The following is a 20,638-nucleotide window of genomic DNA, read 5'->3' as shown; positions in this document are numbered from 1 at the left end:
ATGTGAAGGAATGCCTCCTTCCCATTATGCTTTATGGATTGTTTAGTTTGTTCTGTGTCACCTCCAGCCTCTGCAGGGATTAAAAGGTAGCAATCAGTGGTGTAGCTATAACTGACCAGATGGGTTCAAAAAACCCGAGCTCCCCAGCTCCTGAGGGGCCCCCAGCTCCACCCCTCCCTATTTTCTTCATTATTTCCCTCACTCCAAGGGGCCACCGGAAAGAGGGGCGAACACAGGTCCCCTTTCCCCTAGCTACACCCCTGGTAGCAACCTCTGACAGCCAAGTCTGAGATAAAAGTTGTCTGCTGCAGAGTTTTGGAGGGAAAGTTACAAAATGTTCTGATTGGTTGTTTCCAGGCAGAGACAGAAGGTTCTGGCTTTCTGAGAGACGAAACTCCCTGATTGGGTAAAGTATCCCTCTGGAATTTGTTAAAATGGAGAGTTTAACAGCCAGGAGGAAGAAGGTCTGTGAGTGGGTGGAGAGTTCTATGAGAGAGAGAGTGCTGCTGAGTGTTGTGTGAGCCAGAAGGCTGGAACACCAACAGGGTCGGGCTGAAACCACTAGGGACGGTAGCAGTGAGGGAGCTGATTCTACTGGAACCTGCTAGGCCTTGGGAGAGAAAACTTGCGAGCTTATTTGTTTTGTATTTTGAACTGTGTATTCCTGCCAACTGAACTTTTCAACATTTGTTCCTGTACTGGTGGTGGTTGTTTTTAATTTCTGCAACCTTTTATTCTAGTAAACCTGTTCTTGTTTTTGTACTATTTTCCTGGTATCTCTGTCTGTCATTTTAGTCCCACCTCATGCCCATTTTATTTACCCCACTACTGACTTTTGATATTGTTTTTGAAAGACAGAGGGTTCAGTGACTAGGAGTGGAACCAGTCGCACAAGCTAATGATCTTATTTTGATGGCAGCGGATGGTGAGACTGGAGGCCAGCTGTGGCCAAGAGCTCACACAGCACAAACTTTGTATGTCTACATTCCTAGGTTTGGGCATTATTGTATTCACTTGAAGGTCTCGGGTAACAAAGCTGGGAAAACCATTAACAGTCCTAGAGAGCTGATGAAATTGATCCAGATGGACTTGGACCAATGGTCTGACTGACTATTCCTAATATGGCCAGATTGGAAAGAGCCACGGCCACCTAGGGAGGCTGTGCACCGCAAGCCACTAAGGCCCCAAGCAGAGATGAAGTATGTGCAGTGAAACCATGGGATCAGTGTGCACATTTAGTTGATTTAACATTAATTGCTCTACTAACATTAGCACCTTATTTACCTTTCCCCCAGAAGGAATATAAACGAGGTCCAAAAATTCAATAGAGTTATACCACAATGAAACAGGAGAGAAGGATACGGATGGTTATGTCTAGAGAAAGTGCAGTTATATGCATGCTTTTATATATCATTTGACAAAGTGATAGTACTTCACAGTATGTCAATGTTATTACTCACAACATAAAATCCAGATGATTCTGTTAAATTAGGGAAAGTTGTGGGTACAATTAACGCTCAATGAGTTGAAAAAAGGGGAGCTTGTTTTCATTAAAGATGGCTTGAATTCAGTTTAAAACATTGCCTCTATTTTTCTTTCTTCTTTCTTCCTGCACTTAACTAGGCCTTTGCAGTGGGAAAGTAGCACCAACTGTTGCAGATGTCTTCATCACAGTGGAATGCTTTTAAACTTAACGAGGAGTTGCCATAAATCAGGGCACTCCATCCTGCTTTCTGTCATGGACACATACATTCTCTTAAACTATTAAACTCTTCAAAGATAATCACCAATCAGTAGGGTGAGTTATAAGTAATTGTTATTAGTTTGTAAGGGGATGCAAGCTAGCAGCATCATGCCAGTCTGATTATGACCCTATAAGTCCTACTGAGTTACATACTGTGCAGGGAGCTGCCAATCTAAGCTAGGGGTGTGTGTGCTACTTGGCAGCCGCTCCAAAGCTTGCTTGCACAGTTTGTGAAGGCAGGGCTGCTCCGTGGTTACTTGTTGTGTGCGTTATCACAAGTGTGTTGTCACAGTTGCGATGTTGCTCTTATTTGGAATGCTGGGAGAAGCTTCGCCACTGTGATGACACACTCCATAGTAGCCACAGAGCAGCTCAGCCTGCAAAAACCGTGCAGGTGGCCTTTGAAGTTGCTCACAAGGTGTGTGGGTGCCTCTCGCTTGGATCAGTGGTTGTTCCCTGTGTAGGATGTAAGCCGCTGAGTTTAGTCAGGTTTGTGGGGGGCCCTGGCTAATTGCCTTTGCAGTGGCCAAGCACCTCAGTGGTGGCCAGGGATGTAGCCACACTAGTGGCTGCTATCTTTTTTTCCTATAAAGCAATGCCCTTTATTTTCACTGGATACAATGGCATGGGTATTGCATTGTGGGCCAAGGAAGGTGGTGGTCACCAGCATGGCTGATGAAGGATGCTCCAAGCCGCTGCTGTTGCCGCCGCCACCGCTAAGGTCAGCTCTCAAAAGGGTTTCAGGGAGGCTTTCCATAGTGGTAGCGGTTGGGAGTGCTTCTTAGTGGTCATGCAAGGTACTGAGACACATGAGACGAGGTGACAAATGCTGCCTCGCCCCATGCCCTGGGTGGGGCCAGCCCCCTTTTAAATCTGACCCTTGCAAGCTTTGAAAGTGGTGAGGAGGAGGGAAGGTTGCCAGCATTGTGCTTCTTGCAAGCTTTGCAAGAAGTGTGAGGACAGATGCTATTCACAAAGCTAGCAAAGGTCAAATTGGTCCCCAAAAGCTGCTCCAATGGTGGCAGCAGGGGAGCGTTTGATTGTCACCCTTCTGCACCACAGTGATCTGTCACCTGAGGTGACTGCCTCATTTTACCTCATGTAAAGATCTCCCCTAGTTGAGTTGATCTCTCTCTCTCTCTCTCTCTCTCTCTCTCTCTCTCTCTCTCTCTCTCTCTCTCTCTCTCTCACACACACACACACACACACACACACACACACAGAGTCTCAGGGGACAGCTTTGATGGTCCTTGAACAATGCCTGAATTGGCCAACCCTTAAAGCCCGCCCTGAGTTTAGTGGCCCATGAAGTCAAACATCCTGTCCTTCACCTTAGCCACATGCTTGAGGGAGTTTATAGCACTGCAAGATAGTATTTGGGGTCCATCCAGAAGACCCCTGTTGCAAATCAGGAATGCTATTTCCATTCATCTGATATATTCAGTCCAGGTGTGTAGGGTATTTCAGCCAAGAGGTGCGTCACCTTGCCTCTATCTGGAATCACATGTGTTTTAGCCCGCACAGATCCTTGCAAATCCTCATTTCTGTGGAAGTCTAGCTTGGGACAGCATCAGCTATGCCGTCTAGATTTGCTGCTGAAATGTCAAACAAAAATTGAATTTGGTCGCCATCCCGTCACTTTAGAATTCTGATCCAAACATTCTGTCAAGCATTCCCAAATCCTATTTACTTCTTTTTTAAAGGTACGGGCCAGCTTTCCGAATTTTTTACCTCGCTAACAAACAATAAAGCAATTAAAATAAAGCTGTAAGATTCCAATTCAGATAACAATCTGCCACACAAACCTCAGGGAGAAAAATTGCCCCTCCCCTGAAGCGCCTGCTGCACACTGGTGGCATATGTGCTTCCTTAGTCTGGATGTCATCCAAAGCTGTTATTAGCCCCATGAAGAAAGCTGCCATTAGTGCAAATGAAAGCTTCCCTCTCAGACTCCCTATTTTCTTCATTATCTCCCTCACTCCGAGGGACTGCCAGAGAGAAGGATGAACACAGGCCCCCTCTTCCCTAGCTATGCCCCTGGGAAAGGGTCTCCTCATTTAACCAAATGGAGGTACCATTTGGTCTAGGGCTGGCCCTTACGGAGAGGGGTAAAAAATAAAAGAAAACCTGAAGGACACAGTTATGTTCTGTCAATTCTTCACTCAATTTTTTTTGCATGGATGTTAAATATGTAGTTGTTGATTTAAAAAAAAAAATGCCCTGCTACAGACCAAGAGGCCTTGAGATGGGATGGGCTAGACAGCCAAAGAAAGAGACAAGGCGTATTTACTTGCTAGTCAAATATCTGCACACTTCAGTGAAATATGCAGGGTTTTAGCTGGCTCTTCTGTTAATACAGAACAGATATGGTTTATGCTTTGCTCCAGGCTAAATTCATTTTCTGTCAGATTCTTCCAAGGCATGGAGCCAAACCTAAGTTCATTCTGGGGGTATGAAGTTTACATTCAGCCATGCTAATGCACAGAAGCCGCATTTGCCTGGAAATCTTGTAATCAGCATTTGCTTCTCAGCTTTGCAGTCCACTCATAACTGTATCTGTTGTGCTTGTGTGATGTACACTAATGATCATGTGATGTACGCTGATGATGAACACCAAATAATATGATTTGCCTTTTCATACAAGGGGTGGGGGGTAACCAGACATCCTGCTGACTTTGTTATATTAGCTGTCACTCTATAAACAGTATGCATGTTTTTATGACTGTATTGGAGGTGAGTGGGGAGGAATAGTGTTGTGATGATACTACACCCTGATCTAATGCACCTTTATTCAGAAGGAGGTTTTGTTGATTTCAGTCACACTTACTTTCAGATAGGATTCTTGGGACAAAACATATGCACATTTAGAACAATTCATCCTCCTGCTACTACCACCATGACTACTGAGCTCCTATGTGTAAAATCGTGGTGCAATTATCATAGGAACATAGGAAGCTGCCATATACCAAGTTAGACTATTGGTCTATCTAGCTCATTATTGTCTTCACAGACTGGTGGCGGCATCTCCAAGGCTGAAGGCAGGAGTCTCTCTCAGCCCTATCTTGGAGATGTCAGGGATGGAACTTTGGACTTTCTCTTGCCAGAGTGCTCCTATCCCCTAAGGGGAATATCTTACAGTACTCACATGTAGAGGCTATTCCCACGATCCATGGAAAGGAGGCTAAGGGAGCTTAGCCCACTTTCCGTGAATCGTGGGGACCACTGGGCTCACGGCCGAGCCCAGTCCTCCCAAGGCGGCTATCCTGCCTAGAACACCCTCCCCTTAAATGAGGTTAACGGAGCGAGTGCCCCGTTAACCTCATTTCATTGCTCGTGTGTCACCATGATGCACAGTGACCCATGAATTGGACCCCTGGCTGGGAGGCTGCAAGCAGCTTCCCAGGCTCGGGGGTCTCTGCAGGATGCCCCGTGATCCCCGCAGCCCCTGATCCCCACAGCCCCCACCAGCTCTGTGACGGAGCTGGCAGGCATGTGGGTGGCCAATCTGGCCGCCCATCTACAAGCGGCTGCCCACTCTCCCCGCAGACCCAGAAGAAGGTCTTCTCACAGATCATGAGAAGAGCTTCGTAGTCTCCAATTCATATGCAAACCAGGAGACTTGTAGCACTGCAGTATGGCCTGAAGGTGGCATACTGCAGGTTTTTGCAATCCCATGCAGGCAGACAAGTTTTTGTAATCCCAGGCAGGGAGCAGGACAGACCAGTTTATTAAGCCCCTAGTGTGCTACCATAGGAGAAGAGGCTGCAAGTCAGTGATAGACATGCTTTGTATGCAGAAGGTCCCAGGTGAAATGTCCAGATCATGTGGTAACAACAACAACAACCACTACTACTACTTATATACTCCTTTTCAAGAAAAGGTCTCAAAGCGGTTTACATAGAAAAATAAATGATAAATAAGACAACCAACATCTCCTGTTCTTTTTTGACCATTAAAAAGTAGGTTTTTGCATACTTAGGATTGCAGCCTTGGAAACATGGCTGTATGTTATTATTTTATTTATTTACTCAGATTCATAGTCCCCAAAGCTTAAAGGTGGGAAGCAATGTTTCCTTATGTAATTGGTTCTCTCATTCAAAACACATTCCCCACAGCAAGGCTACTCAGCTCTCCCTTCCTTATGTATCTTACTTTTTTTTAAAAAAAAAATCCTAAACTGACAATGCAGAAGCAGATCTAGAAGAAACATAACCCTTTGGGCAACATATTCTCACCATTCCACACTAATATCCATAAAAATGTCTGTACAAGCTCTTAGAAACAAAGGGGAAAATATCCTTAGCTCTTTGCCTCCATGAGGAAATTTGCTCTGATTTAGCAAACAGGCTTTGCAAATAAAGCTTTATTGAAAAGTTAAGCCGTGATAATTAAGCCCTTCAGGGTATGCTGCAACATTCAAAAGTTCTTTCTAGACATGCGGTTAAATATCAGTATCTTATATTTTAGATTTATTATGTAAAGATGTTTATTATTTAAACAGGCAGAGAACAAGACAGCACTAGGAAAAGAATGATCATGTTATTAGAGGTATCCTACACCCAGATTCTAAACACATTTACACAGAAGTACGTGCCATTAATTTTAATGGGATTTTCTGTCAAGAATGCATACTTAGGATTGCAGCCTTAGAAACATGACTGTATGTAATCGTTTTATTTGTTTATTCAGATGTATAGTCCCCAAAGCTTCAAGGTGGGCAGTAGGGATGTGCAAAATGTTTAAATGTTGAAACGTTTCTACTTGAAACAGGCCATTGCAAGCTTGAAACAAAACACCCTCTAAATAATGGGTCTGTTTCAAGCTTGGAACAAAACAATCCCATCTCGATTGAAACATTTTGACGTTTTGCATGCCATTTTGAAGGCCTGTTTTTCCCTTGCTGGATGTTTTTCTGGTTCTGGCTTCCAATTGGCTTGCAATTTCCTTGCTTCTTGTTTGGCTTGTTATCATGCAAATCAAATGTTGTCATGGGCAACTGTGTTCTTCCCCCATTGGCTGGGGAGGGGGGAGGGAAGAGGGAAGGGGAACACAAGAGGGAATTTCAAAATGTATTCAAAGAGACTGGGAGGCAGAGAACCCTTATAGTGTGCCTTTCTTGAAGAAGAGGATACTTCAGGAGAGAAGGAGGGAAAGTTTGATTTTGTGGTTTTCTTTCCTCAGCACTGAGTATAATATGCAGTGCTACTGCTGCTATAACTATCTGGTTTTGCTGGATCTCAGATTGACAAAGGCAGAACTTGTGTGCCTGACTTCCTTGAGTTGTGGTTTGCTTTGTTTAAGAGATAGTGTTGTGGCAAGAAATGGACAGTGGCTGCACTCTCTCTTTCTCTCTCTCTCTCTGTAATATTTCTTGGTAATTGCTGTGATGAGCTCCATGTCTGTCCTTGAGACAAATTTGTGTTTCACTCACTGCTGTGGTGGTCTGCTCTGCAATCAGCATTGCAGCTGAAGTTGCTCTAGCTGAGTGTATGGCTTTGCTTGCTGCTAAAGATGCAGCTGTAGCAGCTATTGTAATGCTAGGAGGTAAGGAATCACAGCTGTGTGTGAGAGAGCAACTTGTGCCAATGATGTGACTGCAGCTCAGGCACTATGGCTGGCAATAGATTATGGGTCAGTGATTCTCTTTTGGCCATTTTTGGCCTGTGTTTGAAATGTATGTTCTGTGTTGGGCGGGACAGATTCCCTTTTACTGTGTGCTTCTGTAGTGTTTTTCAAAGCAGGGTTGCAAAATGGATTGCAATGCAAAATCTGTGTGCATGCACTCTGAGTGCAGCTTGTTCCGGCCGCAGGGAACAATTGGGAAACTTGGCACATCTCACTGTTCTCCATGGGTAGCTGCTAGGGACACCAAAGTGGGTTGTGTGGTAGGGCATGATGGGTACTACCTACTACCCAACCCACAAAAGAAATGAGCAAGCAGGTGATTTTTAACATTGTTTTGTTTAAAACCCCTATAGGATCCTATGGGGGAAGGTTAAAAAAAGTTTAAAATCACCCACCTGCCCATTTCTTTTGTGGGTTGGGTGGTAGGTACCACCCATCATGCCCTACCACCCATCCCACATTGGTGTCCCTAGGAGCTACCCATGGGGAACAATGGGTGTTTTGAGTTTCCCCATTGTTTCCTGTGGGCGAAACACTTGAAAAAAATTGAGTTTGTTTCATCGAAACAGCCAGTTCGACCGCTTGGTCTTCTTCTCAAAGTGGTTAACAGTTTTAAAGCAAAACAAAACAGGATACCCAGTCACAGGGTGAGACCCCCACTTGCGTATGGTTGTAAGCATGTCCACACCATGCAGATGTTTAGCAGAATGCATGTGGGAATGCACGTGGACTTGACACACATTTTCTCGCTCCGGAAAGCACATGAGAAAAGGGCAAGGGCAGCTAAGTCCCAACACTGAGCTATCATTTTTGTTCAGGGTGGTTCACCTATACATGTTTATCACAGCAGAATCCAGTGTTGATTTGCATGTATGAATGGGCCACCACTGGTCTAGCATGAGCCGCAATTTTTATACCACCTCACCACTAATGTATTACATTTTCAGTGGCAGAAGCTTACAAAGTGGGCTTGTTTTAGATACACGTGTGTGCTGTATTTGTATGTTCAAAGTGTCTCATGATTTATTATTAAGTATATTAAGAGGCGCTAAGTATGCTTCATCATCTGGCCTACAGGTACTTCAGCCTAATTACTGTTACCAACAGTCAATATGCATGTAAGTACAGGTTTCCTGCATTGATGGTGGGGATGATGATAATTCATGAAAAAGTTCACAGAAGCAGGCAATTACATGGGTTTGATTGAACTGTCCAAGCACATTTTGAGTTGAGACAGAATGTAGGAAAATAGGCATGAATGTTGGAACTCAGACTTACTTAGTGTAAGCAGAAGTGCTCTAATTAAAATAAATGAATAGGAGAATTAAACGTATTTTATTGAATTTTCCATCAGGCCCATAAATTATCCTCTGTGATACTGAAATTAAATTACTGACAAGAACTTCTGGGTGGGTGATGTGTCAGCTTAAATTTATTTGATCCCTCCCCCCTCGGGCTTTGTATGTTAACAAAAGTATATAAAGACAAATAAAGGAACTGGCAAAACCACTGACCTGGCATCCTACAACAAAAGTGCAATCATCTGTGACTAGCAGAAGGTGACCACAGGTAATGGTGGAAGTTGTAGTTCAACATCATCCAGGGACCCAAGGTTGAGAACCTGTGTTATTCTTCAACACATTCCCTGTTGGTGTCCTGTGAAGCCTCATGGTAAACAGATGCTACATGGCTCAAAACATTATACCGAGGTGGTAAACTGGAGCCTATTGCTGTTGGCATTTCTCTCCAGCTATGGCTAGCATCAGGGGCTGGCACAGTTGGGCCCACAGAGGCCCATACCTCTGCAGGAGACCCACTGCCAAGAACCTCCTGGCCCCAGCTGCCACTACTTTTCCTCGCCAGCGGAGCAATTAAGAGTGGAGAGGAGGAGAAAGAGGGACAGCTGCCATGGAATGCTCACTCAGCTTGTCAGCAACTCTCCCCATGGCAAGTGAGAAGATGACAGTGGTGAGGAACAGCAACAACAGTAGTAGCTGGCGGAAATGGCAGTGGTGGTGGTGGGGAGGGGCACAAAGACTGCCTGCCCAAGGGCCTCCCAAACATGGAGCTGGTACTCTCTCCAGATGATATGGAGCAGGCGTGTGTCAGCTGACAACATACAGCAGGCAGCCTGGCAGCGATCGACTGCCTCACTACCTTTTAGCAGACTTTTCTCCAGAGGTTCCAGATTTCACATAGACACATGGCTTGCCCCTTGTCTAGCTGTACAGACGTACATGTCTTCCACCATTTCCTGGTTGCTTTTTCTACATTTGTTGCCATTGTCATTGTTAAAGTAACACAAAATACAATACTTGTTCCACCATTACACCCATTCACTTCTGAAAACCTGAATATGAGAGCTGCTAACTGGCCGTGGCCAAGGAGGTGGCAGAAATGTATTTTGTGAACTATATACATTGAGCCAAGCAGGCTGAATATGGGAACTCAGCATGATGTCTAGGATATTTCAGTTGGCAATAAGTTAGTTCAAGATGTTTTGTGGGCAATTTGAAGATGAGCAGACCTGTGTAAACGGATCTGTTCTTGGAAAATTTCAGTTAGCAATGTGCTTAAGTGTTCTCATTTTAATGTTATAGTTCTAGTTAAACGGAGGGTCATTACCCATTCTACTTTCTGCCTGAAACTGGAATTACTCACTGACGCTGCACATCTTCATTTTAATAAAGCCAAATAATCTGAAAGCATTTTAAAAGGAGCCCACACACCCCATGAGGAGGACCTGTGGGAGAGCAGGAATGTGTGATGGCACTGAGGGAAGACGCAAGGAATCCAGAATGCTGATAGGCCAAGATCTTGTAAGACTGGAGCTCTTCCTGGATCTCAGATGAGAGATGGCAGTGGAGCCTAAGAAGGAACATGGCCTGTTCCTGTTTCTGAGGTCATGGCATCTCCCTATGCCATGGCAATTAATCAAGATGCTTCTGAATGGAAGCCACAATGAAAAAGCAAGTTGGTTTGTGGGCTGGTCTCAAGGATACAGTTCCTACATGTGTGATTAGAAAAGGGATCCGCTGAGAGCACACCCACAGTGAACGCTTCCGTAGCCACCCCCATACCCTTCTGGTGTATCTCGTTATGGAGTGAGGGTGGGGAGCTGTTCATCTGAAAAGCTGCTGTACATGCACTCCAATGGCCATTATTTGGAGCACAGGTAGAGCAGCCATTCAGACGGGCAGCCTCCCCACAAGCAATAAAAGGGCTAGCTGGGAGGGTATTGTTGCCATATCCATAGAAGGCTTCACAACAGGTGCACTCTCATTGCATCGCCTTTCTAATCACATGTGGTGAGGCAGAGGCCAGGGCTGGTAGGGGGAACAGAGAAAGAATACAGGGCAGGAACAGAGATGAGGCGGGGCCAGTGTCAGCCTACAGTGGGGTGTGAGGGGGTCCACACTCGCTGCCCCATGGTGCACTCACCTCCTCAGGCCATCGCCTCACCTGACTCATGGGAGAGCCGCCCCGGATTAGCAGAAAACCGAGAGAGGGCTCGGGAAGCTTATGGAAGCCGGTACAAGCCTTTTCTAGGAAGATGACAAGTCTTGTTAGTGTAAAGAGAGTTATCAGAAGAGAAGGCCTTACTCAGTGGTAGGAAAGGGGAGGGAGGGATTATAGGCAAGGGCATAATTTTATTTATTTATTTATTTATTTATTTTAAGACTTTACCCTGCCTTTCAAGTTTAAAAAGCGGCTAGCAACAAAAGTTAAATACTATAAAACATCCATATAAAACAAAGACAATAAAATAAGAATCATAATAAAACAACAGTTTGGACTAAAACATTCAGCTAAATGTTAGTGGAATAAAAGAGTCTTCATCATCAGTTTTCCCTGCTAACTGGGCAAAGAGGCACCTTTTACCGTGGTGATTCTCTTTATTTAGCAGGGGGAGAGTAACTGGCCCTATCCACCCCCAGCACAGTACTTCCAGTGACTGTTGCTGGTGTGTGTCTTATGTTTCTTTTTAGAATGTGAGCCCTTTGGGGACAGGGAGCCATCTTATTTGTTATTTCCCTTTGTAAACCGCCCTGAGCCATTTTTGGAAGGGCGGTATAGAAATCAAATTATTATTATTATTATTATTATTATTTTTAGCAGCGAAGGTAAAGACCTGGTAAGAACCTCCCTGGGGAGTGAGTTCCAAAGTGTCACCACACAGAGAGCTCTGTGTTTGCCTCCCACCAACCTAAGTGTGCCAGTGGAGGGTCAGAGAATAGGGCTGGCAAGAACGATTGTAAAGTGCAAATAGGCTCTTATGGGGAAAGGCAGTTTCTTTCTTTCTTTCTTTCTTTCTTTCTTTCTTTCTTTCTTTCTTTCTTTCTTTCTTTCTTTCTTTCTCATATTTCTGTACCACCTGATATGTGCATCTCTAGGCTAAGAGATGTACATCTCTTAAGGCTAAGGAATTTGGTTATATTTGCTTCATATCTCCAGAGACCAATAATGATAAATACCGTGTTTCCCCGAAAATAAGACAGTGTCTTATATTAATTTTAGCCCCCCAAAATGCACTAGGGCAATTAGCGGTACATCAGAAATTACTGCTAGTTCTTACTTTCGGGGTAGGTCTTACTTTCGGGGAAACAGGGTATTTACACTTTACATATTTACAAGAGTTATTAGAACTCCAAATAGCCATTCAAGGTGGCTTGAATTGTGAATTATTGAGCTAGAATGAATTATGAGTTAGTAAAACTTTTCAAGAGACACTTAAGGGAAAAGCTGCTTTGTATGAAAATGCACTCCTTAGTTTTAAATACGGTCTGATTCTGTTTCTGAAGCAAAATAAGGCAAACCCCCCTCTTTTCCACAACGATTTCTCTGTTCATTTGTCTTGAATTAATTCTAGATACATTTTCCTGGTGGTAGTAGCAATCATCTTAAATTCTTTCACTAGTGGCAATTTTAATACCATCCTGCAAATAAGGAACTAATTAACTCTTTGCTTTGATGACAATAATTAAGTCTGTAGTATTAATTTAAATCCTACAGTCTTGGTGGACTACTGCACACACAGATGGCTGTAGAGATGCATGCCACATCAAATGCTGGGGAAAGCACTAATGTGCAAAGCACTAATATCGCCAGCTGAAAATGTGATCCAGAGAGAAATAGCTTTTGGGAACTGAGAAGAGGGTTGTGTGCTTTGTTTTTCAAAATCTAATGGAACTATGGAGGTTCATATTCTATTGGATTTAGCAAGCCAAATGATATTTTTGCTTAGAAAAGTGGCATAGGGAGGGCATAGGCAGCCATGTGCTCACAGGCAGACTCCTCCCCGCCATGGCTGCGGTGCATTCCCTCTCCTGGTGGTGGTGGTGGCAGCTCCCCCCCACCCCCCGCCCAAGAGAGCGTGCTCCTATCAGCCATGCAGTTCACTGCTGGGGATGGGCAGGAAGTGGCAGTGGGCTGTAAGAGCTTGCCGCTGGAGACGGGTAGCATGTGCAGGGAGAAGGAAAACGGCAGTGGAGTGCAGCAGCCACAGGAGTGGCTGGCCAGCTCATGAGGGGAGGTGCGTGAGATGACATCAGAGAGGAGTGAAGCATCCACGGAGGCAGGAGGGGGCAGGTCCTTGGGACCCGTGCGGCCTATTATAGCTCCACCCCTGGATTAGAATATGTATGTCAATTATATAACTTTTTTAAAAAGCTGTTTTCACAAACCATTCTCTATATGGTTGATAGTTAAGGAATGAAACAAGGGATATATTGCCCTTCTCCCTACAGCTCTTTGTCTTTGCCTACATAGGGGTTCCAGCCTTTGCCCATTATGGCAGGGGATGATGGGAGTTGTAGTCCAACAGCACTTGGAAACCCAAAGATGAGAACCTCTGGCCTTCAGAAATAAGATAGATAGAAAGAAAGTAGATTTTCCCCTTTCAGATTCTTAGTGTGAGTTTTTCTTGGCCTTTTGGGATTCCCTGTTACAGGGAACATGGACTGGGTGGGGGTCATTGAGTGGTAGGGGGTGATGGGAGAGAACATAGGAAGCTCTCATATACTGAGTTGGACCATTGGTCTATCTAGCTCAGTATTGTCTTCACAGGCTGGCAGCGGCTTCACCAAGGTTGCAGGCCGGAGTCTCTCTCAGCCCTATCCTGGAGAAGCCAGGGAGGGAACTTGAACATAAGAACATAAGAAAAGCCCTGCTGGATCAGGCCCAAGGCCCATCTAGTCCAGCATCCTGTTTTGCACAGTGGCCCACCAGATGCCGCTGGAAGCCACAAGCAGGAGTTGAGGGCATGCCCTCTCTTCTGCTGTTACTCCCCTGCAACTGGCACTCAGAGGCATCCTGCCTTTGAGGCTGGAGGTGGCCCACAGCCCTCCGACTAGTAGCCATTGATAGACCTCTCCTCCATGAAGTTATCCAAGCCCCTCTTAAAGCTATCGAGGTTGTTGGCTGTCACCACATCCTGTGGCAGAGAGTTCCACAAGTGGATCACGCGTTGTGTGAAAAAGTACTTCCGTTTGTTGGTTCTAGACCTCCTGGCAATCAATTTCATGGAGTGACCCCTGGTTCTAGTGTGTGAGAGGGAAAAGAATTTCCCTCTCTCCACTTTCTCCACACCATGCATGATTTTACAGATCTCTATCATGTCTTCCCGCAGTCGTCTTTTTTCTAAACTAAAAAGCCCCAGTTGTTGTAGTCTTGCCTCATAAGAAAGGTGCTCTAGGCCCCTGATCATCTTGGTTGCCCTCTTCTGCACCTTTTCCAGTTCTACAGTGTCCTTTTTGAAACCTAGATGCTCTTCCTAGAGCGGCTCCATCCCCTGAGGGCAATATCTTACAGTGTTCACACTTTTAGTCTCCCATTCATAGTCAGTTCCTGACTTCAGAAGAGTCAGGAACTAGGGAAGGTCCATTCAAGCTTCATGGATGAATTGCTACTAGTGGAATAATACTCATAGGTTTGTGTGGTTGACCAGTATATTGAGGTCTTTCACACAACCGAGTGGCAAGCAGGCGGTTGGGGAGGCTGGCTTAACTCACCTTCCTCTCAGATAAGTACTGTTTCGATGCTGGGAGCATGGACCGTGCTCCCAGACAATCTGTACTGTGTGCTGCAGTACAGAGCTCCGGAGGCTGGGAAAATGGGTCCCAGCCGCCAGAGATCCCACAGAGACATGTGGGATGCATTGAGGGATCCCACCAGGAGGTGGGCGCTCTAGGCACCTGCCTCTGTGTCTGCTGGGGCTAAACAGGATCCCAGAGCCTGAGTTAAGGGTTCACTCAAGCCCTTAACCCTGACTAAGAGCCGGGCTTCAAAGTGAGGCTAGGCGGTGCTATTCCCCCAGGATCGGGCCCAATCCCAGCGATTCCCACACACAGCCTAACCCAGGCTGGGCTTCTCTGGCCTGGGTTAGGGTGGGCATGTGAATAGCCTCATTGATTGTAAAGCACTTTGCACCATAAACATGCTATATAAACAGCAAAAACCCCAACAGAAGTTCTTCATAGAGTCCTGCTTCTGTGATGTTCCAGGTTAGAGCAGAATGTAGCATGTTCTCAAGTTCCTTTTGTGCATGTACTGTATAAGAAATAATATGCAAAGTTTTATTGCAAAATTCTGGAGGAAATTTTTATTTCGAACAAATTTTTACCTTGTGTAAGGTAAAATGCCCACCTGCTATCTCCAGAACACTGAGAATAAAGCTACTTTCAGAACCCGTAAGTGATTTCATTCTCTTAACATCCCGGTGATTTGTGAGGCAATTACAGCTTTGTGACTATGATGGCAGACGTTTCGTAGGCTTGCTATGATTCCATTTCTCTTCAAAACTTCACCCTCAACCTCATATTCACTGCCTGATTGGCTAAAGCAGCTCACCAGATTCATTCTTTTAATTTATCATGTTCTAATTCGGAGTGGATGAGGTGAGGGTGGGGGGTATGACTGAGGAATGAAATCTTTGAACTTCTAAAAGATAGTAAAAACGATATGGAAATCATTAATGTGAGGCGGGGAGAGAAACCCTAAGTAAAATACACTCCAGGGCAGCCACAGTAACATTCACAGCAAGGATCTGAGCACTATGTTCCATTTACTGCATTACTAAATTATCCCTAGCATATAAAAACACAACTGCACATAAAGAAGTTCGTGTAATTATAGATATTACAAGCTGAAACCTGTGAAGAAAAGTGGGGAGTGTTTTGTAGGGGGAAGAGAGTGGAAGAGGATGGCACCACTAATCAGCACAATGCTGTCGCTCCTGTTGGAGCCTGCAGGGCCCCTTTGGTTAGATAAAGTTGCCTGACACACCGTGGCTATAAAGTAGCTTACTGGGATGTGCTTATTCTGAAACTCTCTGAGGGGGCAGGTTGTAGTAAAAGCTTCTACAACATAGTGGTTAAGAGACAGGTGCCTTCACATCTGTAATATGGGGATGATACCAGGGCTATTTATTGTTCCCTCCTGCATACGTTCAGGAAACACATGAGGGGAAACAGGCCCTGTCCACTGGCCATGCTCCCTGAGGTCCACACTTTGACCCTCTCTCACAACTTTCTCCCTCACACTTTGTCTCTCACACACACAACACTAGAACCAGGGACCATCCCACAAAACTGAAGGTCAGGAAATTTAGGACTGAAAAGAGAAAGTACATTTTCACACAGCACATAATCAATCTATGGCATTCTCTGCACGGGATGTGGTGATGGCCAGGATGCTGGACTAGAGAGACCTTGGGCCTCATCCAGCAGGGCTGTTCTTATGTTCTTATGCTCATTAGTGTGAAGGGCTCCTAGGTATGTCAAACTCCTTCGCACTGATATCAGTGAATAGAATTTAGGGGTGTGCCAGCACATGCCTCACTGCTGGGTAGTTGACAATGGGCCAGTTAGATCCCATTTCTACCTCACATGATCCCTGGACATGGGGGAGGGTCTGGAAATGAGTGGACAACCCCAATTACTTTGCTTTACCTTACTGTGTTTTGTAAGAGTTATTAGAAGCAGACTTAAAGGAACTGGTTGCCCTCAGCAAAAAGGCAACTAACAAGATGTGGCTCCCTTTATTAGACTGTGAGTCAGCCTATAAATGCCCACACATCTTGAGATCACACACCACATACTCCTCAACTGCTGAAGGGCTTCTTGAAAGGCATGGGGCAGAGTATATGTTTTATAAACAAATAAATGCATTTAAATCTCTCTTGCACAAGCAATGGCCTTTCCTGGTCTTGGCAGTTGCTTACTGGGTGGGGAGTGGGGTTGCATTCAAACCTCTATATTATCTCCTTTTTGCAGTTCCAAAACATGCATTATGGAGACCTGGTTGGTAGAGACTAGTGGTCTGGTCTGTTCCTGCTTCTCCCAGTGGGATACTCGCAGTGCTAGAGCAGGTGAGAGGATGTGGGTGGGGAGGTGGGATGGCTGTGGTCTACAAGAATGCCTGTCAGGCAATTGGCCTATACTGAATGTGTTTACCTAAGCCTAGGGAACAAGGATAGACTGAGACTTCTGTTGATGTACCAATCACCCTCCTGCCCAACAGAGTCTCTAACTGAGATGATTAACCTGGTTGCGGAGTTGGCACTGAAATCACCAAGAATGTTGGTAATGGGAGACGAATGTTCACTCTGAGACCGGGTTGTCTGGAGTGGATCAGGAATTTATAGCAGCCTTGAAAACTATGGGCCTATCCCAAGTGGTCTTGGGACTGATGCATTATGCTAGTCATATGCTTAATTTGGTCTTTTGCTCTGATCAGGGTGGTGTTCTGTGAGCCGGGATCCTGTTATTTCCCCATTGTCATGGATGGACCACCATCTGGTTAAGGTAGGATTTGCAGCCGCAACCCACCTCTGCAGGGGTGAAGGACCTATTAGGTAGGTCCGCCCAAGAAGATGATTTGGTCCAATAGGATTACAAGAAGCCTTGGAAGGATTTAGAGTTGGCTCTGGTGATGATCTACCAATGCTCTGGTGCAAACATGGAATAACAAACTCACTAGAACAGTTGACACAATCACTCCTAAGCATCATTTCCAACCTGCTTCAAAATTAGCACCGTGGTATTCGGAAGAATTACAGGAACTGAAGTGGCAAGAGAGATGACTAGAGCACAAGTGGAGAATGACTGGATGTGAATCTATCAGATTCCACATCAAGATTCATATCATATCAGATTACAACACAGCATATTTGAATATCTATGCATCATGGGGTCAAAGAAGCAATTCTTTTCTGCCCGCATTGCTTCTGCAAGTTCATGTCCAGCAGAGTTGTCTAGGGTTGTAAGAGAGCTAGTGCATGCCCCCTCCCCCTTGAACTCAAATTTGGAATCTTCAATCACCTGCTCTGGCATTTTTAATGACTTTTTGTGGATAAAATCTCTCATATTCGGGTCGAACTGGATTCCACATTTATTGCAGAGTCTACTAGGGAGGTGTTCAGCAACACTTCTTATGGGATCAGATTGGATCACTTTCCCTTTGTGACTCCTGAGGATGTGGAAAAACTGCTTTGGACTATACATCCTACCCCCTGTTCTCTTGACCCTTGTCAAACGTGGCTCATTTCATCTGCCAATAGTACCATCAGAGAGGCCCCCCAGCCCTGCCACCGCCCCCCCACCACAAAATCAGCGGCAATGCACTATGTCTTACACCAGAACATGTTTAAGGAAAGCTGGAAACTTGTTTGTTTTTTAGAAAAAATTCTGAAGATACTTCCTACTGACCTGCACAGACATACCATATTTTGCATTGAGAGTCCTGACACTTAAATCCTGGCCGCTTACACACCTTCTTGCTCATCATCACAAACCCACAAGTGTGGGCCAGAGTGCTTTTGTAAAAAAAAAAAAAAAGGAAAAAAGACTGCACAACCCCCAATGGATTCTTGACCATTCACAAACCAGCTGGGACACAGAATGTGTCCCTTTCTCCACAATTCAAACAAACACCTGGATCACAAGCCAGCTTGAACATATAGTGCATTCGTAAAGGGAAATATAACCGCAACACATGCCTCTTGCTTCACAGTTCTCACTCAGATCTTCTGAACTGCAAACCAAAATGAGCATAGGGCATTTATTTTTTAAAATTGTTTGTTTGGATGTTAGCAGTTAGCTCCACTTTCATTAGGTGTGAAATATCCTTCAGACAGAGATAACATTCTGCCAGTCTTACTGCAATAGGGGGGAAATTGATTAAAAACCAACAAATTGACTGATCCACGTCAAATTAAATATTCAGAGCGCTTGAACCCTGCCCTACATCTCTGTGCTCAATATGAAAGCCCTATATCAAGCCATTCCAGGTGATCTAAACAGTGGGGCAAAAAGGGGAGTGCTTTACTCTTTTATATGGGGGTAGAATGATAGGGTAGAATGATGGTCTAAGGGTTGGAGGATTCAGTTTCAGAAATTTTTGTAATTTTCTGCCATGAAACAAGCTACTTCTAAGACCTTTTTGATGTGTTTTTTAAAATTCTCTCTCTCTCCACACACACACACACACACACACACACACACACCCCTCTGTCTATCTTTCTATCGATCAATCGATCGATCAATTGTCCAATCCATTTCAGATGCAATAGTCAGAACCCTCCCAATTTGCCCTTCATCTGTGCTCAATATCAAAACCATATGCTGAGCCATTCCAGAAGATCTAAAGGGTGGGGCAAAACGTGAGGGATGTTTTACCCTTTTTTTTGAGGGCAAAGGGCAGATTCCTCCATATGGGGGTGGAATAATGGTCTAAGGTGGGGCTTCAGTTCCAGAAATTTTTGTAATTTTCTGCTATGAAACAGGCCACTTCTAGGACTTCTTTATTTTTTAAAAATAGTAATAATTACAAATCATTAGATTGCCCAATACATTTTAAATTAAACATTCAGAGCCCTCCCAGCCTTCCCCACATCTGTGCCCAATATCAAAACCCTATGGCAAGCCATTCCATAAATATTTAAAGGGGAGAAATAACCACAAAAAGGAAATAACATACAGTACCTCCATTATTAGGTCTCCTCTGAGCACAGGCTCAGCACATCAGCAAGCCAGGGCAGGCGGTGTGCACAGGCCACCATTCTGCCTCCTTTCTTCTCCACTGCTTGCAGTCTGCACTGCAGGCAGCCTGTCTGGAGAGCTTCAAGAGGCCCACCAGCAGAATCAGAAAGGCCTCCAGAAGCCCCTCCCACCCGCTGAACAGCGGATGGTCAGGTTGGGAGAGCTCAGGAAGGCTGCTGCTTGGAGGGGATCGGGCTGGAGCAGCCCTTGCCACTCACAGTCACACTCGGGCTGCAGTAGGACAATGGGGGTTTGGAGGCCCCAGGGGTGCAAGGAGGTTCCCAAGGGGGCGTGGGGGACCGGACTTCTGTCTGGAAGTCCAGTCCAAAAAGCTCCAGTGGAAACAGATTATCTAGACCCATTTCGAACTGGCTTTCATGCAGGCTATGAGGTTGAGACGGCCTTGGTTGGCCTGATGGATGATCTACGGTTGGGTATTGACAGAGGGAGTGTGACTCTGTTGATCCTTTTGAATCTCTCGGTGGCTTTTGATACCATCAGTGGGAATTGGGTGGCTCAGTTTTACAGTGGTTCCGTTCCTCCCCCTCTGGCAGATTCCAGATGGTATCACTTGGAGACTGTTGCACTGCAACGTGGGAGTTAATGTATAGAGTTCCACAAGGCTCTATACTGTCTCCAGTAGGGGTGTGCAGACAGATTCAAAACCGAACCGGTTCGATGTTGAACTGGTTTGGTTCAAAGGTCAAGCTGAACCCCCACTGTTCGGGTTGACCTGAACCAAACCCCCTGGGTCATGACCTGGCCGCTGCGCCAGGGAATAGGCCCAGAAAGGGCCAAAGATGCCTGAACCGGGCAAGTTTTAACTCCCCAGGAGGCCAGCGGGGGAGCAGGAACCTCAGTGGACCCACTACCACCACCTTGGATAAGCCTCCAGAGGGGGTAAGTTTTTTTAAAAAATATGTTATAGCTAGCTAGATAGATATAGATATAGATATAGATATATAATTGCTCGTTGAACCCCCCCTGGACCGAACTGAACCGGGACGGTTCAAAGGGGGCCAAAACCGAACTGGCCCAGTTCAGTTCTAACTCAAATGGAACCAGGCCGAGTGGTTTTGTGCACCTCCCTAGTCTCCAGTGCTTTTTAACATCTACATGAAATCACTGGGAGAGATCAGCAGGAAGTTTGGTGCAGGGTGTTATCAATAAGCTGGTGACAGCCAAATCTGTCTCTCCATATCAGCTTCATCAGGTAATGGCATAACTTCCC

The 20,638-nt window shown here is 45.2% G+C and overlaps 1 long non-coding RNA gene across 3 annotated transcripts in view; it reads left to right on the top strand.

The window, feature by feature from the left end:
* Positions 1 to 210: 210 nt before the first annotated feature.
* The window catches only part of LOC128336332 (uncharacterized), a 43,658-nt gene continuing 23,230 nt past the window's right edge, over positions 211 to 20,638 (top strand). For 2 of the 3 annotated variants that reach the window (XR_008311919.1, XR_008311917.1), the window contains exons 1-2: positions 16,641 to 16,736; positions 17,105 to 17,172. This is a non-coding gene — a long non-coding RNA (uncharacterized LOC128336332). Of the gene's footprint in view, positions 1,799 to 16,640; positions 16,737 to 17,104; positions 17,173 to 20,638 lie in introns of those variants that run through there. The other variant, XR_008311918.1, reaches the window with a different exon arrangement.

The sequence above is a fragment of the Hemicordylus capensis genome, chromosome 1 (assembly GCF_027244095.1).
Source record: "Hemicordylus capensis ecotype Gifberg chromosome 1, rHemCap1.1.pri, whole genome shotgun sequence".
NCBI classification, from domain to species: Eukaryota; Metazoa; Chordata; class Lepidosauria; order Squamata; family Cordylidae; genus Hemicordylus; species Hemicordylus capensis.
Note: the sequence above shows the minus strand (reverse complement) of the source record. Positions and strands in the feature narration are given on the sequence as shown.